This window comes from Epargyreus clarus, unplaced genomic scaffold, assembly GCF_041222505.1.
Source record: "Epargyreus clarus isolate Ecla_fem2 unplaced genomic scaffold, WU_Ecla_fem_2.2 ptg000007l, whole genome shotgun sequence".
Taxonomy (NCBI): domain Eukaryota; kingdom Metazoa; phylum Arthropoda; class Insecta; order Lepidoptera; family Hesperiidae; genus Epargyreus; species Epargyreus clarus.
Genome location: NW_027332215.1, coordinates 1,523,788 through 1,550,791, shown reverse-complemented (window position 1 = coordinate 1,550,791; position 27,004 = coordinate 1,523,788). Strand labels below are relative to the sequence as shown.

Sequence of the window (27,004 nt, the reverse complement as noted above, 5' to 3'; positions counted from 1 at the left end):
AGAGGAAGGCCACCGGGGGGTTTTAGTGCGGACTGGTTGCTTGTCTGCAACACCTATATTGCTATATAGCTGATTGCGTAATAAAGTACCTATTATTTTTTGTTGCTTATAACTTTTTCCAACGTATGATTTTATTACATCTCTGTGTTAGTAATCACTCAGTTGACTAGTAAAAGTCATTCACGCAAATTGACATTTTTTTCATCTGTATTAAGCGAAATTCCGCGTATTGCTATCTATATGGTATCTGAACACACAAAATATAGACTACTGGAGAACAAAACGTCCGCTTAAAAAGCTTAAGAAACATGAGGCCACAAACATTTTTAATGTGCGAAAAATGAAATGCGGGAACTTATCTGCCAACGTAATATGGAACAACGTGAATTTTCTTTAAAATGAGGCATTTCCTTTAGTTTGTCATTTATCATTACTTCCCAGAATTTGATCCTTACAAGCGACACTGTGCGACAGTGGAATAATATAGGTTGTGTTTTTTGTTTGAAAATGAATTCGTTCGATTCCCGGCTAGGAAAAATATAGTTTAAAAAATTATTCATGTAGTTTTATTTTTTATCAAAATTGGCCTCGTAACTCCTTTCAGCATTTTCGCTAATCGTTATAGATTCGGATTTGGTATTTGGCTGTGTATAACAAACAAACATACAAACAACAAAACCTATCCTAACCTATATATTACACCTTTCGCTAAAATATAAAATCGCAACACAAGTAAGCAGTACTTCACTAAGCAGAAATAGAGGCTTAGCTTAGCTTTATAATAAGGGTACAACTTCGGATATTATCCGAGCGCGGCCGAGGGGCTTTTTAAAATATAGGTGTAGAAGACGAGAATACCGTCCCCCTTGTGGTAAGTGGGTACTGCTGCCTATGGAGATCTGTAATCAACCTCAGATATCGCTGAGGATTAAGCTGGAAGGCCTCGGAAAAATATGTCGCCCTTACCGCACCCTGCAAACCAGAACAAAGCATTGCTTAAAACTGCTGTTATTAGGTAGAAACGGTGGTGCAGCCGGAGTCGCACCACAAAGGGTTCTACCACCTTCAACCTTATATCCTTTACAGTACCTTCACCGTATATGAGTTCTGTACGGACGGTCGTGCAGAGCAGCCGATAAGATAAAAAAATCATCGAGCGCGTCAGATCAACGGAAATCTGGGTTAATAGAATACGACTTTCACCGAGTCGAGTAATGGATGAAAAGCATTTTTTATCAAAGTAAATATGTCAAAAGATAAGTTGAAAATGGGTTGATAAATTAAATAAACAAGACAAGTGCGAATTAAACTCGCATGGAGAGGGTTCCGTACAAATTTAACACTGGAAATTGTAAAAAAAAAGGATTCTCCCACACGTAATGTATGGGACAATATGTTTATCAACTGAAAATGTACTATACATTTTCAGTTGATAAATAAAATGTACTATACATTTTCAGTTGATAAATAAAATGTACTATACATTTTCAGTTGATAAACATATTGTCCAAATACATACATACATATGTGCATGCATACATCCAAATTAGGGAAAATTTTCACCCATCTGTTTAATACATAAAATCTATTTTATATCAAATTTAGTATGTAAAAAAACAGTACCAAATTTTAATTCATTTGATCTGGTAGTTGCGGAGCACAATGGCTGTGACAGGTGGACGGACAGGCGGACGAGTGAGATTCCGTTAAGGGTTCCGTTTTACGATTTTCGGTACGGAAACCTAAAAAAAATTTAACGTTTCTCTGGTTTGGTTAATAGATGAATTCCATACCAATCGAAAGAATGAAGTTTACTACTCTGCATCCTTAGTATGAGATTTTACGTTTTTACAAAAATGACTGTATTTGTGTACGTATAACCCATACATTTCCAATCAGTTCTGATACAGTCCGCTAGGGGCACTGATTGGTAATGTATGGGCAAATACGTAAACAACTACAACAACATTATGTAAAAAAATGTTATGGATGTTTGGACACCAGAAACTTTGATATTTAAATTAAATTTTGTATTAGAAATTAATTATTATTGTAATGAAGGTGCAATTTAAATATCTGCTATAAATTGCTTTACATGTAACATATTGAATGTATGAATGTATAAATTTAAATCAACTTGCTCAGTTATTATTTGAATACCTACAAGCAATATCTGAAATGCCAGGAATGTAGTTACTGAATACCAGGAATTCGTTGTCTATTGGAAAATGGACAGAATACTGGAATGGGTGAAGAATAGCAAGCGATGCGGCTCGCCTCGATTGAGACAGACTAGCTACAGATTGCAATATCGTGTTTCTGTTTATATTGTCTGGTTGCATTTATAGTACAACCTAAAATTGAAGTTGAAAATAGTTTTTTAGGGTTCTGTATCGAAAGGGTAAAAAATATTACCAAGACTCCGCTTTCTGTCCGCCTGTCTCTATCTCTGGGACCGTAATATCTAGATGAAAATTTCACAGAATACGTGAAATAGTGGCCGCTATAACAACTAGTACTTACTGAAAATAAAAATATCTTGAATATAAATTGGGGTCGCCACACAAGAAACCGCTATTATTCGACGTTTTTCGCTCTATCCATTGAACCGTAATACATATAAAGTTCAAATGTTCGCAATGCATTCACTTCTATGGTTGCTATGATAATAAATAACAAACAAGTGGAAATTTTGTGGCCGGAACCTTCCTTGTGCACGTTCACGTGGCCAATTTTTATTTTATTTAATATACAATCTTCCTATACAGAGTTATGTCTTCCTACACATGTGGCAGATGAACATGTAGTCGAGGATAAATGTAATTAAACGTCAGTGAGGACTGAAGTCCTTCTATCATCAGTGGGAGTCTCGTAAGTGTCTAAACACACCTGTCCTTCAAGCCAGAACACAGCGGTATATAACTAATTGCAATCATGCACTGAAGGGTGATTGACGTTCAATTATAAAATATTGAAAGTTGCTAAATTTGGAACTATTGTTTTTTGTGACAAAATAAATAAAATAAATTCTATAAACTAAATCAGAAGGAAAATAAAATAAAAATCTGGTTCGTGACAGTAGCGCCACTTGCCAGGTCAATCAGTCTTATCCAGGTCAAACAAAATAAAGGACGTTTTACATCCCTATCTGGTCGCGTGCAAACGTCGCCGGGATCAACGACCTTTGGCTCCGTGTTATATTGCGATGTGCGCGCAAACGTTCCTCCTCTGACCCCTTTATGAAGTAAATCTTCAAAAACATATTCACGCAATTTTATTATACTCTTATATAGATATAGGTAGACGGACAAATTCGCAATATTATTAGTCAAAAACATAAACTATGGTCTAAAATCGAATTTATTTTCACGCACTCCGCAGAAAACGTAAAGCTTACCTTCCGAACCATAGACTTAGAATTTTTTCGCTACGCTAAAGACCAACAAAGCATGAGACAGACATATGTCAACTCATATAGACAATCTACTAGAGAGAAAGAGATGCCAACAAAAGTGACAGTGTGTCAATTTCTCTTCGAATAAGCGGCCTTAAGCTCCCCCGGCTACGAGACGTTTTAATGTTTTAGTGAAAATCAAACTACTATTAATGTATTTCTGATTTTTGTTACAATGGTCTTGCTGTGTTGTTAAGTGTATTGTTACAAGGAAAAATAATCCACAAAAGTATACGTTTCACAGGTGTATACGATTTTTCTATCCCAGGATTTTAAGCAATATTTCGTCAAATTTCATATTAGTTGGTTTTATACATAGTTTATACAATTTCATATTAATTTATCTTGCTATAAATACATATATTTTATAGCTAGATGTAAAGTTACCAAAATATATACGAGAACTAAATTATTAATCCACGCTAGGGCTTGACAATATGGTGACGTCATATTGTATCGATAATGTGTCGATAATATATTGTAAAAATAAATATGATTTCATGCATCCCAAAAATGGTATAAAGGCGATATTGTTTGTTTCCTATATAAACAGAACATAAACTTGGTTGACGGATAGTAACGAAATTTACACATTCTGAATTTTTATGTCAAATACCCTGTTATTATAACTCGAATAATTTTTGTATCACCTATATCTTTTCAAGGATACCGAATCGATCAAGCGAGGTTCGTGACAAATGGATATAAATAAATCGGCAGTTATATGTAGCAAACATTTCGAAGAAGACATTTCTATGAGTTATGTATCGTTTAATTTAATTTTTTAAATTTCGTAATACTTGTTTTATGTTTTATAATATTAATAAATAATCATCTATAAAAATATAGTATTTCATTATTTTTTGTAATAATTTGAACACAAAAGCTACTTTGCCAACTTAATACTGGATGTTAATCGAAAAAAAATAAGAAGGTAACAACACTATTCCGCACACATACACATATCAGTTTTGGTAACGCGTTTAATCTGACATTGTGTATCTTTGACATCCTATATCTATGTTCCGAACGGTAAATGATTTACTTTAACTCTACCTACTATTAATCAGAATCTCACAAATCAATAATCCACGACAGCTCAGAGGATTATAGTACATCTGTGCATACTGAAGTTTGCAGGATTAACCTACAAGAGAAGTTTGAAGAATGATGAAAGGTTTGAAGCCAAAACATAGCAGGGCTTAATTTTACCTATGTTCAAATGTAAACGGTTTTGTTACGCCACTCATCTAAATAAATTTTCTCATATTTTCTCACATTGCTTTAAAACGTGCCACGTACCTCACCAATAAGAAACTTGAAAACAGTTAATTCCTTTAAACGTACTCTTTATAATTATTTAATTCTCGAACAAAAACGACCTATTTGACTATAAGAATATATAATAAACTGAGAGATATATGTACATGTTACAAAGGAGATGTTTCATTTTCGGCCATCTCATGTACACTATATCTAAAAAACACGAATAATTTGTATAATTGAAGAAAAATACATATATATTTTGACTACCTAAAGTATTCCTGTTTAAAACTATTTAAAATAAGCATTCCTCATTGAAATATTACATATGGCGGAATACTGTCAATGTCAAGTTTTCAAAATTGTCGGTGTCGGTCAAGGACCCTATGTGTACCCCACACATAGGTTACTATACTCTTTGGATGTCGGTAATTCTGTATTTCGCTGTTTTTGTCGTAAAGTTATTGTTACCTTAGTACTTCACAACCTGGGTTTCGTTTTGGGTATCCCGTCATTATTTCTGAATTTAATTAATTATTTATAATAATTATAACAAAACCACCTTTTAAATAGTATCTGGTTTTATAGATTTAAGTGACATGTCAAATTAAAAAAAAAGAAGTTGTCAATTTGATATGTGTAAAAGTGGATATATAGATATTATATAATAGTGGACTCCAATGTAAACGTTGAATAAATATGTACTGATGACAAGATTCCATTTCAATCCTGAATATGTTTCTGCTCTGTGCTGCTTACGATTTTGGACTGATTCTACCTTACTAGTTTACCTAGCTTATGTTTTATGGACTCTTGTGATTTTCGTGCGATCGCTGTGGATTGTGTTAACAAGAATTCAATATAATCAGGTAATATATACATCAGTTAGTTGTATTAATCGTGAAATAATCGTTAATAATTTTAAACTAAAGAAGCTAATCTTTTTACATTTCTCTTTTTAGGATAATTACAGTAGCAAGACAAGGACATTCTTGGGATGACAAAATAATCAGTTATTATTGCAACTGCATCGCTGGGCAACGAACCGTACTCGTAGGTAGCTGCGCTCACATTATGACCATTGTTTGAAGTTTGGGCTGAGCTCGTCACAGGATATTACAGAACCTGCTGCATGATTGGATGAAAATAGTGATAAGGGAAGATATTGAAAATGAATAAATAATGTATCTAAGTGAAGAATAAATAAAATATTATCTAAATGTGTACTTGAAAGTTGTTTTATTTACATACTTAAATGTTTTAACTAAAATAAATTGGTATAGAAGTACATATTTTGGTACGTTTGTTTTAAGTCAAGATTTATGAAAGTAAATATAATTAATGTTTATCAAATATACGCATTGTTTCTCAATACATACAATACAATATTTTTATATCTACGCCCATTCGCGTAAAGAATATATTAAAAAGTATATAATGTATATAGTAAGTTAAAATAGAATGACAGATGACATTATTACGGTAATCACTACCGCCATGATGTTTTTCACTGTTGTGTTGCAAGTTTAAGTGTAAATTATTGTTTTTAAACAATTAAACGAACATGATTTGAAGAAAATGGACCGCTAAGAATTGTTCTTTGCATGTTTTCTTAGTTTTTAGTATCGTGTACAAAAGGTGGCCGGGAGCCCATACATTTTGAAACATCTCCTTTAGTTATAATGTCAACATTTTACATTAGCTTACCTATTATACCTTAAATTATATTCAATAATACACTTGCCTTGCCTTCGACTGTTTCATTCATATCCACACTCATTCTGCCACACATATGTTCACACTCACACTCACACACACACACACACATACACATACGCATATGCATACACGTATCACTCGCGCGAACACAGTGGTTTACAGGCTTAACAGAATACCAGCGTTTCAGATGACTAGCTTATCTGAAACATTAAGTGCCCTGTAAACGATCAAATTGTTTGTCAAATTTTACGTGTTTGTCAATTTATTTGATAGTGTACAGCTGTGTTTGAGGCGTTTGTCAAACAATCTACGTGTTTGTCGCGTTTGATGAAAATCTGGATTGATGTCGAGTTTGACAAACAGGTGAACGGCGGTGTTTGTCAAACAAGATCTCACTCGTTGTGTTGGCATCATGGAGGACGTTACGCCCAGTGACGATATGTTTATCGTGATATGCCGGTGTTATGGAAAACAAAATCAAAAGATTATATGGACAAGAACAAGAGAAGCACAGCAATAAAGAAAATTACAAATTTACTGAAGATGTGTCGCCGGAACATTACGGAGGAAGACGTGAAGAAAAAAATTAATATTCTACGTACGAGTTTCAAGCGCGAAAACAACAAAGTAAAAAAATCTATGCTTAAAAAATAAACACTGCATCACCAAATTTGTACACGCAGTTAACGAAAGAAGATGAAGAGGGCTGAATTTCTCAAAAAATCTAAAACAAATGATAGTGCAAAAACGGTGACACTTTTACTAAGGTATTTTTTTTTTCCCAGAGAGGTCAGACCCTCACCTATGTTCTCTTCAAGTTTGTCGTGGTACTTACGGGACACCCTGTATATATATATATACTAGCAGAACCCGCGGCTTCGCCCGCGTAAAAAATATGATATGACATACAAATAACTGTAATTGTAAATTTGTACCTTTAACAATTTTAACGATAAAGTAGCATTAATATTTAATTAATAAAAGCATTTTTTTTCTTCCCTGTGTACCTAAATTGGTCAAGCTTTCTTTAGAAACATACACTAAAACTCTAATTAGTGGACTCTAATGAAACTTTTTTTAAAATATAAGTTTCATGTAGGGTACAATAATTATTATTTACACTATTCCATGGGAACCGTCCATGCTATATGGGGCCTAACATACAATGGTTCTTTCCAGGGTCTCTGGCTGGGCGGTTAGAGCTCCCATTCTTGCCGCCCGCAACTCCAGAAGTCCCCCTTTAGTCTCGTACGACAGGCAGGGGATACTGTAGCCCTGTTCTAGCCCAAAATTTTAATCCAAGGTCTATGTGTCTACCACATCACCATCACAAATCGACGCATAACCAAAACCATACCCCACGGCAGGACAAAATGTTGGCACGCAGTGTGTCCAAAGTAGTTGCGGCGATGTACCTAATCGGTATACCAACATGTAGGCCAATTTGAATAAATTTGCACCCGTCCACGTTGTCGTGTATTTGTCTGAATAGGCGTTATCTGAAATTTCACGTTTCTAACTTCGAACCCTTCCATCCCTTATTTAACCCACATAAAGGTTGATTTTCCAAAAACGGTAGAATAAAAGTTCCACTATATCAAATCAAAATCAAATCAATTTTTTTTATTCAAAATAGGTTCTTTACAGATCACTTTTTGAATGTCAAAGCAACTACCACCACTTCACAAGGTGTTTCGTTATGGAGAAGAAGCAGCGAAAGAAACTCCATAACACACATCTTTTAAAAAAAAAAAAATGTTTTTGACAATGTTAACTTAACGTAATGGTACATGTGGAGCTGGAGCTAATTCAGACCACACCGTTTTGTCAGTCAAATAATCACTTACTTTATAGTACGCTTTTTTACATAGCGTTAGTTTAACGACATGTTTAAACTTTTTTTCTGTGAGATTCAAAATGTGGTCGGGTATTTTATTGTAGTAGCGAATACAGTTGCCCACGAAAGATCTAGCCACCTTACATAATCTATGTTTAGGAATTGCTAATTTATTTCTATTTCTGGTATTAAAGTTATGGTGGTTACTATTTTTTTCAAACATATCAGTGTGTTTTCTTACATACATAATATTTTCATAAATGTATTGACTATGCACCGTCAATATATTAATAGTGGGAAACAGTTCTCTTAGGGACTCACCACGCCGCAGACTATATATTGACCTTATTGCTCTTTTTTGAATAGTAAATATAGAGTCTATGTCAGCAGCACTGCCCCACAGTAGAATGCCATAAGACATAATGCTGTGAAAGTAACTGAAATAGACAAGTCTGGCAGTGGGTATGTCTGTTAACTGTCTAATTCTTCTGACTGCACTATCTAATCAGTAAGGCAATGACTAACTTTCGTAGTGCTGGCTTTCAAATTGGCAAATTTTATAATAAGCCGTAAACCCCTATTTTACCAACTTAAGGGTTGATTTTCCAAAAAGAATGAAATAGGTGTTTAATTATTTTCTACTAAAAAGCTAAATATAGATTTTCATAGAGATTAGATCAAAACTGGGGGATTTTCATACAAACTTACAACCCTTATTTAACCCATATAAGGGTTGATTTTCCATAAACAGTAGAATTAAAGTTCCACTTTATCTAACCAGTAGAGCAGTGGCTAACTTTCATAGTGCTGGCTTTCAAATTGGCAAATTTTAAAATAAGTTGTCAACCCTTATTTTACCAACTAAAGGGTTGATTTTCCAAAAATGGTGAAATAGGTATTTAATTATTTTCGATCGAAAACCCAAATACCGATTTTCATAGTGTTTACATCAAAACTGGGAGGCTTTCATACAAACTTACAACCCTTATTTAACCCACATAGGGGTTGATTTTCCAAAAACGGTAGAACTTATGTTCTATTATATCTAACCAGTAAAGCAATGGCTAACTTTCATAGTGCTGGCTTTCAAAATGACAAAATTTAAAATAAACTGTCAACCCCTATTTAACCACCCTTAGGGTTGATTTTGAAAAAACCCTTAGATTAGATTTTTATAACTTTAAATCAGAAAGCTAAATACCAATTTTCATCCAGTTTGCTTTAAAACTGACGGACTTTCATATTAACTTTCAACCCCCATTTAACCCCCTTAACGGTGGAATATCAAAAAATCCGTTCTTAGTGCGCATCCACATCATAAAATGAAGCTATATTCCAAATTTCATGATTGTAGCTTCAGTAGTTTAGTCAAAACCTTGATTAATACGTTTTGAACGTGAGTATCTTTTCGTTTTTATATATATAGATATAATAGTTTTTATTTCCAGGAATCATCATCATCACAATCTTTAACCTCAACACCTTCGCAACCTTCGGCATCTACAAATCCAGTGCAACCAAAAAAGAAGAAAACAGAGGACTTGCAACATGACTTATTGACATTAGCCAGGGATCATTTCAAAAAACCTGAAAATGAATATCAAGCAATGGCAAGAAACTGGGCCTTTAAACTGGAGAGGATGTCTGCAGAACAAAGACGACTGGCAGAAAAGTTCATCAACGAAATACTCTTTGAAGGCGAAGAAGGAAATCTTCGTAGACATTCAGTAATAATTAATCCAAGCAATCAATATTCCATTCCCTCATCTCCATCTTCTGTTCTGTACATTCAGTCTTCTATCTCTCACACTCAATCTCCTGTTCCGCAATCTCCATCTCCCGTTCCGTACATTCAGTCTTCTATCTCTCACACTCAATCTCCTGTTCCGCAATCTCCATCTCCCGTTCCGTACATTCAGTCTTCTATCTCTCACACTCAATCTCCTGTTCCGCAATCTCCATCTCCCGTTCCGTACATTCAATCTTCTATCTCTCACACTCAATCTACCGTTCCGCAAACTCCATCTCCCGTTTCGTACATTCAATCTCCTATATATCTCACTCAAAATCAAGCTCAAGTTTTGTCGAACACGGAGCAGCCTCTGTTAATTCATATACCAGACTCGCAAACAAACGAAACTGAACCTGAGACAGCAGCAAAATACTTGAAAAAATTTTATTCATTTTAATTAGTATGATTTCAATAAATACTTACCTGAATATTGTTGCTTAGTGTTTCATTAATTGCTTCACAAGTTTCAATGATAATGTTGCTCAATGTTCGAGGTGCAACACAGGCTTGAAATTTTAAGTCTTCGAAATCGGCGCCCCTAGCCAGGTACCTCAAAGTTATTGATAACCTTTGAGAAGCTGGTATAGATTTGCGCATAACCGTGTCCTTTTTTTCAATGCGAGGACGGAGTACAGTCAGTAATTCTTCAAAAGTTTTATGGTCCATGCGCAGGAAGTTTGCGTAGTCTTCAGGTTCTGTGCGCAATATTTCCCGTAGCAAATTCTCGTGGGTATATTTATCTATTAATTTCAACCATTCTCCACTCCATCGTCTTCTTTTTTTTGTTGTCTTAATACACAGTGCTAGCGTCAATGCCAAAAATGCGTCATCTGAATTACTCATTGTAAGCGGTCGGCATGGCGACGTCGTCACGAAAGGAGAAACCCGAATCTACTATAAAGTTAACTTTGTTTGATATTTGGTTTGATCGTTTAAGCTATTGTTTGATGAAAACGTGAAGTTTGACAAACAAATTTATCAAGCAAATTTGACCGTTAACAGGGCGCTTTAAAGCTGAGTGGAGACCTTTTCGGTGAAAAATAATTATAATATTTTTTTGTATGCAATTTTCTATTTGTGTTAATTGTATATTTTTTTGCCAAATAAACTATTTTCTTTCTTTCTACCTTATTTGTATTTATTATAATAGCAGTTATAGTAGTAAACGGATTATGAAAATTGCAACTGTCTTACAAGTACGGGTTTACAGTTAGATAGATTGGAGGTCCCCTTTAATATTTAACTTTATTTTATTTTTAGTATTTGTTATAGCAAGGGCAATATAAGGGTGGCCCTCATGCATCCTCAGTAAAAAATTCAAGTGTCTATCTACTACGGTTTCCTAGAGCCCTATGGCAGACGGACAGACAGCGAAGTCTTAGTAATAGGGTTCCGTATTTACCCTTTAGGTGCGGAACCCTAAAATGTACCTGTAAGCAAATGTAAATGTATTTACGAGTCAGTTTTAATAAAGAAATTATTTTAATTGCCTAATTTGTCCTAATAAACAATATGTACTCGTGTTTGCGTTAAACGCCTGCGTTTTGGTACCCTTCACAGACGTCGTTCTAGTAAACTCGTAGCAAATAGACTATTACGGACACAGAAGTGATCTTATAATTTTATGATGATATATTTGTTACTGATGTGCGTAACCCTAAATCCCCCACATCTCTGCTTTGTCCACCAGATTTAGTACTGCAGCTTTTGCAGTCAGAAGAATTAGATAGTTAACAGACATCCCCACTGCCAGGCTTTTCTATTTCAGTTACTTTAACAGCATTATATCTTATGGCATTCTGCTGCGGGGTAGTGCTGCTGACATAGACTCTATATTTACTATTCAAAAAAGAGCAATAAGGTCAATATATAGTCTGCGGCGTGGTGAGTCCCTGAGAGAACTGTTTCCCACTATTAATATATTGACGGTACATAGTCAATACATCTATGACAATATTATATATGTCGTGGATATCGATATCGTTGTTTGATAAGATTGCTAATTTTATTATCTGTACCTCAGGTAGACGCCATGACGTCACTTTTATTAACAATGGTGCGCCATGCGGACAGAGTCGTATTCGAGAATGAGCATCTCCCGAGAATGACCCGGTCGCATCTCCAATGCGAAACTGCCGGTTTACGTAATTAACGCATTTAATCGCTATTGTTATTTTGCTATATACTTGACCGACTGACTATGATAACTTATTTTATTGTTACTGAATTACTGACTGACGTGTCCCTTTGATGTCCTAATCGTGTTTTCCCGATATATATATAAGGAAACACACTGATATGTTTGAAAAAAACTGACAAAACGGTGTGATCTGAAGTAGTTCCAGCTTCACATGTACCATTAGGTTAAGCTTAACATTGTAAAACACATTTTTTAAAAAGATGTGTGTTATAGCGGTTCTGTCGCCGCTTCTTCTCCATAACGAAACACCTTGTGATGTGGTGGTAGTTGTATTGACATTCAAAAAGTGCTTTGTAAATAACCTATTTTGATTAAAAACTTTTTGATGCATTTGCTTTCAAATTCGATGACGTTGATCAAGTTATCGACGTACAAATACATCAATAACCGACGTCACTGTTGTGTCAGCTTTGACGTTAGTTATATAATGCGTCGGGATGCAGCAGCCAGGATACAGAAAGACCGAATTACTTATGTATATGTATTTAATCAAAACAGAATATTACATGTTTTGGATTAAATCTAACCTAAATTAAAACTAACTATCCTAAGTGGTGACGAGCTGGGGCAATGTTAGCGCCCAGAGTGAATTCCCACGTTCGGGACTATTCGATGGAAACGGAGCGGTGGTGCGGAGTCAGCGTTCCCACGGCACGGCGGCGGTGCAAGATCGGATGTCTTCTTCATAATTTTGATTAAGGCGAATGCCTTACTATGGTAGTTAAGGCCAATATATAACACGTTGAATGACGAATGTTTTTAAACAGAAAACCTGAAACACGACCACGAATAATTCCGATGTGATACAAAAGGCAAATCCGCGGATCATACAAATATTTCAATAACAGTACCTATACAAATTTTAACATTTAACAGAAAAACGAACTTTTCTTTTTTATTTGAAATTTAAAAACATTTCCTAGATTTCGGGTAACTGTTTACCATAAAGAAAATAAATGCAATGCTTTAAAAGTATTCCAAAGATTCAAACAGCTTTACAACAAAAACGTCTCTATTGGATTTTTGTCGTTGTCGTCAACCCATTTCTGTCCCACTGTTGGGCATGGGCGTCCTCTCATTATGAGAAGGATTAGGCCTCGCATTGACTATTGATAGACTCCACATACCTATGAGACCATTTTTAACTCCTGCGTTAGCCGTTGAATCAAATTTACTACCAGTGTACAGTTACACGGGTTACGTTCTTCCCGTACAATGAATGTCTAATTTCCGCTGTACTTGTATTTTCCCGAAACAGGTCATGAATGTCTTCAAAAGACATGGAATCTAATCGCTTTTACTATTTTTTCAACTTATCCATAGAATAATACTATACTAAGGATATACTACTCCTGTCTTACCCGGGGATGTAAATGATATTACAACAGTTATATGCATTTTTCAAAATCGGTGATTTTACAGGAATTTTTTTCCCGAACCGCATACTTATAACTTGTATAATTTTAGGTATGGGGCAATCTTTTAGGCCTTTAAAAGAAATTAATTAAATTGTCATCGGTTGTTTACCTTTTATATCAAGCTGTAGAAGGGAGGGTTGTATAACATTATAAAAGACACGCATTAGGATGACAACGTCACTTAACGATTAACCGTCGTATAGTCAACTTACCCTGATAATGCTCCATTTTAGAGCGAAACACGTGTTGGTGGTGGTATGTATGTTAGTGGTACCTATATTTTTATTTGCACGCATCCTTTGTAGGAGGGAGGGCGGTACATACCGCATGGTTCAAAATATATACCATCATTCATATTGGTAGCGGATTGATAAGTAAGATTGCGAAGTAGTTTTAATCCTAACATTCCTAACTTTATTAAGTTAGGATGCGGAAATCCATGCTATTGCATGGAAATCCATGCTATTGCATGGATTTCCGCAAAGTAACGCTTGATTCAATTAACTAAAAGAAATTAACATGACATATATTTACCCGCGGGAGCTCCCAGGGTTGGTGACCCCCGACCATAAGGGGGCCGACCGTCCGCTCGGTAACGACGCGACAAGTACTGAACCACCACTTAACAGTGGGGTTGGACTATTTTTGATACTTGTTCATTATATTATAATGTTTTAAATAACCTTACATTATTATGAATAAATATTATATATCCAGGGGGCATTTGACCACCTGAGAATCTGCCCGGGCTAAGGGAGTATCCTCGAGACCCGAATTTCCTGCCCACCGCCCTTATGCCGCCGTTGACATTGCCGCAATATACGAGTATAGCGCCCGGAGGGTAAGAGTAAGACGTCCCAGATATAGATAGACAGTGACATATATTTCACCGAAAGGTTACCTCCAAAAAACTTAATGAAATATATTTTTTTTCATTAGTAATTGATAAATAATAGACAAGTGGTTCGTTTGTGTGCGCCTATATGTACTCCGAGGCGGGGAGCTGACGCTTTTTTAACAGAGTCAAATCCTAATTTTCATAATACTAGTTGAAATTTTGGCACATTTTTATTAATTTACACTTAAATGGATAACTTGCGCGCTACAAATGCGGTGTCTGTATAGAAAAAATATGTGAATGGGTGTCAGTTTCATTTTTTATTTATTATATTTTATTATTTAGGTTAAGTATTGAAACTTTTCTGCTGGCACTCCCGGGAGTGCAATTCGTTGATTTTTTAAAACTGTTTTATTCCGTTAAAACTTAATACAATACTCATAGAAAACATACAAAGAAAGAGGAAGAAATCAGGTAAAGACGTTCTCAAGTTAGGCTTGTCCAATGGAAATACGGATTCGTTTTTGTATATATGTTAAGGTAAATGTAAGCAATCGGTAATTATCTATAATTACCGGTAATTATAGATAATTGGCAACGCACATGGTAAATGTAGATAATTATCCACATTTACCGGTAATTATATAAAACTTCCGCGCGACCGTGGTGTATGTTGACATAAGCTTTGGAATGGAGAGCGAACGGCACGGGCGGGGCGATAACTATTATCTCTGATCGCTTATAAATATTTTAAGTACTTTATTGACTTTACATGATTTGGACCCACCCGCTCGCAAGGCGCTGCCGCGCCCTGCTCGCTTAGTTTAATAGTTTCTTTCATGTTCCAATCTAACCTAACCAATCCTATAGAATTTCATACCGGTTTGGTTATGTTAGGTTGGAACATACAAGAAAATGGAAAACTAAGCTACCGCGCCCTGCGAGCGGTTAAGTCCAATTTACGATAATTCGGACCTAAACTGTATGATTCATAGTTACTGTAATACAAACAACCAAGGTACAACATAATTCATCAATAATATAATGAATAATAGTAAGGAAGTAGTAAGGCTATTTTGAGTTGTATTTTATTAACATTTGATTCCGATGTTTGATTTCATTATTTACTACATTTACTAAAGGGGTATGGTAATTTTATTTAATTGCCGGTAAATGTGATTAATTTGAAAGTTTTTACAACCTTTACTACGAGCACTGGTAATTATGCATAGTTCCCGGTAATTATACATAATAACCGCCCTATCCACATTTACCCTAACATATATACCTATAGATAACGCAACCGATTAAAAACACTTGAGGTAGAGGATTTTTAGTCGTATGTATATCAAATGAAAACTAGTAAATACATAGAACATTCCAAAAACTTATTATTTTCCTAATTTGACACAAAATAAAAAAATCATTAAATTACTTAAACAACAAAAAGCCCTAATAAAAGTAATGTAATAATGAAATAAATATATTTAGATAGAAATTAAATACTATAAGGTGTTGAAGACAAACAGCAATTACAGAGAAACCCTACCTAAAGTACATTTTAATTAACTGTGTGCATACTTTTCACTCGTGTAATTATCTCATGTTGCATAACCAAATATTAACATCTTCTCATTAGGTATTTCGCAGGCAACGTTATTACGCTGCGCACTGCTACAAATAATTAATTTGCTTACAAATCCTGTTAATATTCGCTACCAACGTTTAAACCACTAAATGTGAAATTAATCTCGACGGCTCGCTGGACGTAGTTAATTGATAATATCACAGGGAAAATTTATTACTTAGGTATAGTATATAAAGAAGCTAAGACAAAAGTAGTTCATTAACTTTTCCTGTATTGTTTGCTCAACTAATTAGCTAACTAGTACTAATTAGTTCAACTAAATGACATGTTACGACATCGAAATATTTCACCTGATATCCGTATATGATCTAATATTGAAATCATAAAAACATATGATGATGATATAAAAATAATCCCTATTTCCCTTGGTTACGCTATAATTTACGTAAAAGTCTCTCATCAGCGCGCAGATTGTTTTTAAGATCTTTAGTTTTAATTTTGTACAGACATTTACACGTCTAATTATTTGCTATCTAATAATTATTATGTAATGTTATGACATGTTATTTCACGCGTGTCATTATCATGTCATAACATTACATAATTCAATTTAAAATAGTTATTTCGTAATGAAATATGTAGTTTCATTGCATTTTGCGAATATTAATTGAATGTATATTAAGATAAATTGTCTTTGTAGGCCGAGACCTAAAATACATAGCGACTGAAAAATTCAGTTTAACAATTGCAAAAATGTCAAAGTTCAATAGATAGAGCGACGGTGAAAACAGGTCTGTATCGTTGTACAGTTTCATTTTAATGCGGAAGAAACTGTGAACTGACATAAGTCGTCGAAGTTTGTTAAATACGTAGCGATGATCACAGATCGGCAAATAATGAAAATATGTAGTTACCAATTATTTTGGAATTTACAATTATCAGAGACTCAGTAGTAAATGAAGATGACAGCATAATCCTACAACGATTGACCGGATTTCAAATCACCATGCGCTATTACTTATCCCGTGTATATTACTCGTAAGTGTGATACAATCGGAGAAGATTGTACGACAACAGCATGGTGTGAAGAATATAATTACTATTGAGTCAAGTGAAAACAACTATGTATTACTAATGTAGGTACTGATTGTGTTTCGCCTTATGTTAAAGTTTCGGCTCACTGATGTACACACCGGACGCACGTCCGCCTTACACCGTGGCTTCCAGCCGAGTGAGGCGGCAGGGGGGCCATGACTCCCTCCAGTGTTGTCAGGTCGGATTTGTAATATTACAGTGCACTGATTAAAAATGTACAGTAGATCAGCAAGAAAAAAGAATCTGAAGAATCACATTGTATTTTAAAAAATATAAATTAATCACTAACTGTATCACTTTGAGAAGGTCCATTTTTTATTATACAGGGTGTCCCGTAAGTGCCACGACAAACTTGGCGAGAACATAGAGGTAAGGGTCTGACCTGTCTGAGAAAAAAAAATAACTTTAGTAAACCGTTGTATGTGTGTGTAACCGTGTCACCGTTTTTGCACTATCGATTGTTTTATATTTTTTTGAAAAATTCAGCCCTCTTCATCTTCTTTCGTTAACTGCGTGTACAAATTTGATCTATCAGATAGTTGGTCTACCATATTGAAATGTAAATTGGTTAAAAGATGTAAAGGAACCATCAGAAAAATATACCCCATATTTAGATTTTGAATTTTTTACTATTTTTTCCTCAACTTTGACTATTCGCCGTGAAAAATGCACATTGCCCAAAAAATATGTCTAGTTAATAGAGATTTCAAAAAGGTACCTCACTTACTACTTAAAGTTGAAGAAAAAAAGTTAAGACTGTTTTGCATGAAAGGGACTGAAACCAACTAAAACGTAATGATCGAGTTTTTATTTAAATTACGCTTACTACCAACTCAAAATGTGTCAAACAGTACAAAATAACATCATTGACTAGTTAGACACTTAAAAATATCCTTCTTCAGTTGTAAAAAAAACAACTAAGTAACTAACTAGCAAACAAAGTAATACAATTTTTTCAAGTGAATTTTTACCTACTTTTAACTGTCGTGTTGAAGTGAAACTATACTAAGGATAATATATCTATCATAGGTATATACTTGTCCTAAAAACCGTGATTAGGTACAAGTAAGTATTGGATAAAATGATGAAAGAAACCTTCTATTGAAACAATGATAAAGCATTATGAGGATAAAGTTTTCACGTGCTTTCGTCGTAAACTATGTGATAGTACCAGTCATTCTTTCATTTTCAGGTTTTCCTATATCATTCAAAATAAAAATATCATTGACTTCATTATAAACAAATGCGTAAGCGTTTCAGTAAGTTTATTTCAATTTAAAATTAAGCGACGCCAGTCGATGTCAATCCACTCTTTTGACTATTTTCTTTGTACCCTCGATATAACAACCCAACAACAGATTAGAGTTGTAAGTATAAAATTACCAACATAAAAAAGTTTATTATTTTTGCATAACACATTTTGTAAATGTGGTTTTGTGGTGGATACGATTGCAATTAACCAGAAATAAAGATAATGGATTTATTTACAGCCAGTATTAACGAAGAAATCAGTTTATATTCTTATTAATATTATCTGTACCTTTATTTACTTCGATTGTAACTAAATTCGTAACTATAGAAATATGTTCTTATTGCAAGAACAATTGTGTCAGGGTGACCGAATGTTGCCGCGAATCTGAATCAGCTAGCCAAATTGCTTAAATCAGGCAACCTAGATAAAGTAACCAAGCCAGTCAAGACATCCAAACTATCGAGTGGACTTAACTACCCTCACCAGCCAAAGTAGAGTATCTGACATAGAACCATCATATCTAGCCAAGCCAGCTAAACCGACCATAGGCCTTCAACTAAGCCTACTGCCCTTAATCAATATAACGTCATTAGTTTACTTCGTGCATAGTCCACACTTACACAACACAGTAACCAGGGCAAGGTCTTTATTATTATATATATTTAATTTTCATATAAATAAATAATGCCTTTTGTCTTTATTTTCATTAGAAATTCGTTTCTTCAATACCCACACCGTACAACAACAACATTTTCGATGTCAGGAAATTTCAGCCAGAAGATTGATTTGTATTTTTTATAATACTGAAGTTTCCCCTTACTTCTCTTCGCTGTATATCCGCATATCCGCGAGTCACTCAATGGGCTCACTGAAAATCAGCGCCGTGGTGCAACCCACCATGGCATCAATGCTGAGTGAGTGCCTTTTCCGTATGCAATGTATACATACAAGCATAGGGATATGTTGTAACGTACCTAATTAACTATTGTATTTTTATTCGGCTGCGTTGTCTTATTATGTATCTTGAGTTTTCTATATACCTATATCCCACTATTTTGTAATTAACTAAAGTAATTTGTAATTGTTATGTGTGTGTACAATTCATTACGTAATAAAGTTATTTTTATTTCTATTTCTAAGTAGCAAACGAGTATGAAATCTGCCTGATGGTAATTGGATACTGCCTTTAATCAACCCCAAATAAAATTTAGATTCCAACCTGAGGTTGGCAACAGATGTGTTGCTACTCCTTAGGATTAAGTTGGAACGCCTCGGATAAGTGTGTCTACCTTACCAAACTCTTCAAAGTAGAACTTAACTCAGGAGCGCTAAACACTGTTAAATTTGGCCAAATAAGGTGTGATTGCGGGGCCTTCAGAGTCTATCCAAAGAGGGTTCTACAACCAATACTGCATATAAAAAGTTAAAATCAAATAATTTTTGTATGGTACAAAGTTCACCGAGTCATCGAATAATATAAATTTTATAAATGAACCACTTAAGCTAGTTCAATCCATCTACATTTAATTTAAAAACTTGAAAGGAGAGCTCGCAGCGGGAAGCTCAATTTCTATCATAATAAACGTTTCCCGTGCTCCGTTCGGTTTACTCAAGTGACTCATACATTTATCGCCACTTAAAATACAATATAAAATAAATACAGAAATTTCTCAATAAATACAGTTTCTTTTACTACGCACAGGGCATCGCTACACTTATCTGTATTTATAAGTGTGGCGATGTATTGTTTTGTATTGAATGGTGTACCAACGCAGAATCCCTTTTATAATGTGTGTAAACTTAGCCAGTTTTGTTTTATTTGTAATAGATGGATATTTGATAAATACTGCCTAATAGGTGGTAGAACCTTTTGTGGTTCGACACCGGCACCGGCACCACCGCCACACCTATTTCTGCCTAATAACAGCAGTGTTAGGCGCTGCTGTTTTGAAGGGTGTGGTAAGGGAGACATACTTTTCCGAGGCATTCCAGCTTAGTCCTCAGGGGTAGCGGCGCATCTGTGGCCAACCTCAGGTAGGAATATCTAATTCTAGGGTTGATTACAGGTGTTCATGGGCGGCAGTAGCCACTTACCATCAGGTGGACTGCATGCTCGTCTGCTACTTCTATGTTATAAAAAAAAAAAAGAAATTATCAACTTTTGATCTATGGTGAAAAAAGGGTAGATAGATAAAAACGAAGCGACCACAGATATGACGACCTTAAATCAAAATATTAAAGTTCAATTACAAATAGTAAAATAAAACCACACACAAACTCGAGCGGGCGGCCGCAACCACACGCTCTCGCACTTAAACACACATTAGCGCACGTACATAAATGTGTTTATTAATATCTGAAACAGATCATTATTAACGGTACTGTCTAGTTATAAATATCGATCACTTGGGTATAATCGTAACATGTTTGCTGTAAGTTATTCAAGAGTTGGGTGCTTTGCAGTTTGTCCCTGTAGTTCCGGGACCAGAATAGGGCTACGGTATCCCCTGCCTGACTAAAAGGGGCTTTCGGGGTTGCGGGCGGCAAGAGTGGGAACTCGAACCGGCCGGCTAGCGACTCCGGGAAGGACGGCGGTATGCGTGGTCACATTCCGTCGTATACACCAGACGGTGTGGTGATACAAGCTCATCTGGGCGGAGCCCGACGGGCAGTGCGCTGAGAGGACTCCGGTCGCGTTCCTTTAGACATCCCGGAGTTCTCTACGCAACGACGAGGACGGCCACCGGGAGGTTTTAGTGCGGTAAAAGTCCCACATAACCCGTTCGTGTACCTTTTGAAGGTTTCCCCCTCGAAAAAAAGGGTGCTTTGCAATTGTAACATCAGGTGAAGGTTACCAAACTATTGCAGTCTTATTAACTTTGTTTCGAATAAATTATCTCATTTTAATTAGTAAGTAATAAGCGTATTAAATATATTATATAATTTAATAACGAATTGATTTACAAAAGAGCTGATGAAGACAGCTACACAGATCTACAGATACATATAATATATACCTAACAATGAACGAAATAATAACTTGTTTCTGTCCAAACATAAGGCCGTTGTTTTAAAGGGGAAAGTCTATGTCAATAATGAGTGCGATAGAATAGTTGAATAGATAACAATGAACAAAAATTTTTCAATAAAAAATTACAACCGACTTCTATGTCACTACAAAGTAAAAAATAATTCAAATAAATGTTGGTTTAGTACATATTTCTGAAGTCGGCGCTCTATATATTTCGTTGGATAACGATGTCAACAGCGTGTCTAATATGAGTGCCGACTTCAGAAATATGTACTAAACCAACTTTTATTTGAATTATTGTTTACTTTGTAGTGACATAGAAGTCGGTTGTATTTTTTTATTAAAATTTTTTTTTCACCCTTTTTAGTGATGACATAATAACATTTATATAAAAATAAAAAATAATATAAAATTGTATAAACGTGATCATGAATGAAGGTAAGGTCTGAATTTACATTGATTGGAACCGCCCGGCATCTGCATAACTACTGTATCTAACTTACATTTTATTTACATTTAAAACAACACCGACAGTTTTTGTTGTGTGTTTTGTCCGCGTGGAAGTTTTACGCTACTAATTGCTATTTTGATTATTTTGGATTTCCTGTGTTGCATCACGATAAATTCTGGGTTACACTGGGTTGCGTAACGTGTCTGACACTCTTATTAGGTTGGACTAAACAAAAACCATTTGTCATTCGAATATCGATTAGATAGAACCAAAAGATACAATAACTCTAACAAAATACCTTACAACCAATTATCAATACACTATCCAGTATACAAACTTATCGTCGGCCGTCAGAACCGTCAGAACTGCCCTGTTACAAAGCCTCCAAATCAACCAGAATGTCAGGATTCTACGACTTAAAAATATCATGCAAATTAACATAATTTGTCACTAACACCAAGAAACCTAACACCAAAATGCTAAGTTTTAAAAAACAAGTAATTTCAATATTTTCTCTTCCTTGTATGTACCGACTGTGCAATCTGTACTATAGAATATCGAGTTACGCGTACGATATAAAGATTACAAAATAACCTTTACCGTATGATTAGTAAGATCAGCGTAGCAAACGAGCATTCAGTCACCGTCTGACTTACGTATGGGATGATCATCGTATAACGAACATACAAATCTATGTTATGACGTCTTAGACTTCGTCAGTTTTCACCGGCCCCGTGACGCAGTCCGGCACGCCCGATATCTGAAGCTCGGCGACGTGGACCTTTTCACGGCGTGTCGGAGAAATTTACGTCGAAGAAGATTGTCACGGCAGCGGTTTCATTACTTAAGAAGCGCGCGATAGGACACGTATGTATGATAAATAATAATGTATTATAATCAAATATGTATTTAAAAAAATATAGGTGTATGTATATGTGTAATAATATTACGTATGTAGGTGTTGAATTAATGCCTAAGAGAGTGGAAAATAATAAAATAGAAAAGGATTATATTTCTTTTAAATTATATATACCTAGAGATAAACTGTCGCTGTTTACAGCAAATGATTTATGGCCGGAGGGTATATTCTTTAGAAGATATAATGTTTAGACAGGTAAAAAGTGAGGCATTAATCGATATCGAGATAATAAGCATATTGTTGATGGATCAGGACACAAATAGGAATAAAAATACTAAATTAAGCCTCGTCAGCTTTAACTGTAAATCATTGAAGCGGTCCGTCGATAGTGTGAGAAGTCTTTGTGAGAGCTCGGATGTGATAGCGCTGCAGGAAACCTGGTTGCTGCCACATGACCTAGGTTATCTAAGCACCATTCATGATGATTTTGCGGACACGGGCACATCGGTCTTGCGAGGACGCCCCTATGGTGGCGTAGCGTTACTATGGCGAAAAAGTGTCTTTACAACGGTGTCGGTGATTAAATGTAACAGTGTGAGACTGTGCGCCATTAAGTGTATTTTACGTGAGCAGGCAATGTTATTAATCTCTGTATACATGCCCACTGATTGTCCTGACAACCTACCGGAATTTACGGACTGCCTAGGTGAAATTAATGCTATAATTGAGGACAGTGGAATCTGTATGGTTTTTATATTAGAAGACTTCAATGCACATCCTGGTGAGTTATTCTTTAATGAGATGTTTCAATTTTGTAACGAGCAAAAATGGTATTGTGTGGACTTTGATTTATTACCACATAACGGACAGGTATTTACGTATACCAGTGACATTAATGGTTGTATTCGATGGCTTGATCATTGACTGGTGACGGACATGTACAGGGCTTGCATTGAAAGTGTCAGAGTTGAAAACAATGTCTCGTGGTCTGATCATTATCCCTTACATATAACCTGTGACTTAAATCTTGTACAGAACGTAGGTGAATCACCCAATTGCATAATAAATAAGATAGTCTGGGGGCAGAGAGATGATGATCAGATAAAGTCATTTACGGATTTCTGTAATAAGAAGTTACGTATGTTAGTCCTTCCAGCTGATTTGACGGAATGTTGTAACACATCATGTAACAATTTTGAACATAGGCGGCACATAGACGAATTGTATGCTAACATTGTAAAGATACTGCAAGATGGGGCCACATCATGCTACAAGGCTGCTCGACAGCATTAAAAATGTTACATAAGGGGGTGGAATAAGCACGTAAGACGACATACGAGCATTCGCGTGGAGTGGCCACGCGAAGGCTCGTATGTGTTTTCAGTCCTGGGTCATAGCTGGAAGGCCTAGTAGAGGGGTAATTTTTAACGATATGGTTGAATCACGTAGGTTGTTCAAAAGAAAAATGAAATGGTGTCAAGACAACAAGGATCAATTAAAAATGGACATCCTAGCACACGAAGCTAAGCATTTTGGAAGCTTCTGGAGGCAGACCAACAGGCTGAAGGCGCAGACGAGCCTTCCCGTTGAGGTAGATGGCATAAGTAGGAGCCAAAACATAGCCAACATGTTTAAGGCTCAATTCAAGGTAGAACCCGGTCACTTAAGATGCCAGACGAATGATGAGACTCGGGCCTCCGTGGACGTAGGTGAAAATTAAGTACGTAGGTTCTCATTAAGCGAGGTGAATTCCACCATAAATAGTATGAAGAGCGGGAAATCACCAGGACACGATAGCCTAAGTGTCGAGCACCTGCGATATGCCGGTGTGCACATTTCCAGGGTCCTCTAGTTACTCTACAACGTTTGTATTAGCCATAGAGCTACGTGTCGGATGCAATGACGAAAACAGTAGTCGTGCCCATAGTAAAAATAGGAACGGTGATGTAGCTGACCGGTCCAACTACAGGCCAATATCCCTTGGAACTATCATAGGCAAGGTGCTGGACGGATTGCTTGATGCTCAATTGGACAAATCCGTCAAAATACATGACGCCCAGTTCGGTTTCAAACCTAAACTATCTACCGAGAGCGCGATATTGTGCCTCAAGCAGACCGTCCAGTACTACACAGATAGGAAAACACTGGTATATGAGTGTTTCCTGGACTTGTCTAAGGCCTTCGATCTGGTGTCCTACAAGATAATATGGCGCAAACTTAAGAACGAAACCAACTTAAGACCGGAGTTAATATCGTTGTTGCAGTACTGGTACGATAGTCAATTGAATGTTGTTCGGTGGGGAAACGCGATGAGCGCTCCCTACAAGCTAGTGTGTGGAGTATAGATGGACATGGAGTGGAGTATGGACAGGGAGGGCTGACGTCATCGAGGCTGTTCAATATATATATGAACCAGCTGATTGAGAGGCTCAGCAGAGCCGGTGTTGGTTGCTCTATCGACGGTGTTCCGATAAATCATATGAGTTATTCGGACGACATGGTTCTGCTGAGCCCCTCGGTCAGTGGTCTTTGAAAATTGATAGCAATTTGTGAGGACTATGCGGGGGAGCATGGACTCAGCTACAATACAAAAAAGAGCGAGTACCACATCTTTAGGGGAAAAAATAAATCCAGTCCTTTTAAACCTGACTCTGTGGGTCTCCCCTGAAACAAGTAGCTTTTTTCAAATACCTCGGGCATGTGGTCACTGAGCGTCTCGGTGATGACAGTGACATAGAACGGGAGCGTAGGGCAATGTCAGGCCGGGGCAATATGTTGGCCCGCAGATTTGCACGTTGTACTACGCAAGTTAAGCTGATCTTATTTAGAGCGTACTTTCAGACATTTTACACGTGCGGTCTGTGGATCGACGATACGCGGCGGGCTTATAGATCCCTACATGTTCAATACAATAATGTGCTGAGGGCGGTGCTGGGAAAGCCGCGATACTGTAGCGCGTTAGCAATGTTTGCGGACGCCCGTGTTGACAACTTTACGCGATCGTGCGCATGCGTACGGCTTCCTTGTTGTGCAGGCTAGTGAGCAGCACCAACACTCTCCTCGGCACATTGGCGTATAAGCTGGACAGCCCTCTCTGAAGAGCCTGGAATGGTGCACACATCGGCACAAATAGACCGTAGATTTATTTTTCTTTTTTGTGTTTTATTTTTATGTGTTTATTATTAGTGTGGTAGGTTTCTTATTTATTTTTATGTTTTCTGTGTGTTTACTAACATAGGTTACGCTTAAACTGTATACTAACGATAAATATGGACAAACCTAGTCTGAAATAAAATTTTATTAGTATATTATTATTATTATTAATAATCTTTTCTAATACCACGGCGTGCTTCGTAAGTAATCACGGCGGCTTAAGTGGCGGTGAAATCTGTGGCGCTGTGACGTGGGTTTGTGTTTTCGCCCTTTGTCCTCAAGATTAGCATAAATAATCTGATTCAATTTACCTGAAAAGATAGATATAGCCGTGGGAGGTGCCTTCTTGGCAAACTGTATGGTTCAATTTAGAATGTAAAATGCAGAGATACGTATTCTACTTCCAACAAATTTCCACGACACGTTTGAGCAAGTGTACATTGCAACAAAGGTACGGATGGAATAGTTAGCTAGTTTAAAGCGAGGAACAGTTGAACTTATAAAATTAGTATAAAAACAAGTAATACGACATAGTACATTTATTGGCATAGTGTACAATATCATACCAATAGGTATGATAGAATATTCCATTTTAATCTCTGGTAGATGTTTCATACATATGTATATGTAAGTATAATCAGCGGCGGGAAAATTGATTATATGAATGTGCGTTGAAATAAAACGGTAAACTCTAGATGTTTTTATCACTTTGAGAAAAAATCCTTACTTTTTTGTTCTTTTATGGTTAATCTTGATTTCAAGAAAAAATGGACGATGTCAGTCAAAGTTACTGAGAAACCACAGGCTGGGTATTGACCAAGAAATAATTCTATGTGAGCAATGTTCCGTGCATAAGATTTGCACTTAGAAGACCTGGAAATGGAAATGTAAAGTATATCTTAGCTTAAGATGATCGATACATTCCTCAAATATTTAGAGGAATCGGTTTGTGCCCGGTGTCAAGTCCTACGTGTTTTCTACTGGAATAACTTGCGGTCCTCCAGCACGACGATGCTTACACGCGTATTCGTAGTTGCAACTGGGCCTCCAATCG

The 27,004-nt window shown here is 36.1% G+C and overlaps 2 protein-coding genes across 8 annotated transcripts in view; one reads left to right on the top strand and one right to left on the bottom strand.

The window, feature by feature from the left end:
• Neurl4 (neuralized E3 ubiquitin protein ligase 4) overlaps positions 1 to 27,004 on the top strand; it is a 251,324-nt gene that overhangs the window by 27,990 nt on the left and 196,330 nt on the right. The gene's annotated exons all lie outside the window — the stretch shown is intronic.
• LOC140743221 (uncharacterized) overlaps positions 1 to 27,004 on the bottom strand; it is a 282,021-nt gene that overhangs the window by 209,009 nt on the left and 46,008 nt on the right. Inside the window, exon 5 of one of the 4 annotated variants that reach the window (XR_012102415.1) lies at positions 12,702 to 13,037. The exons of 2 other annotated variants lie outside the window; for them this stretch is intronic. The gene's annotated coding sequence lies outside the window, so the exon portion shown is untranslated. Of the gene's footprint in view, positions 1 to 12,701; positions 13,038 to 27,004 lie in introns of those variants that run through there. One more of the 4 variants, XR_012102413.1, reaches the window with a different exon arrangement.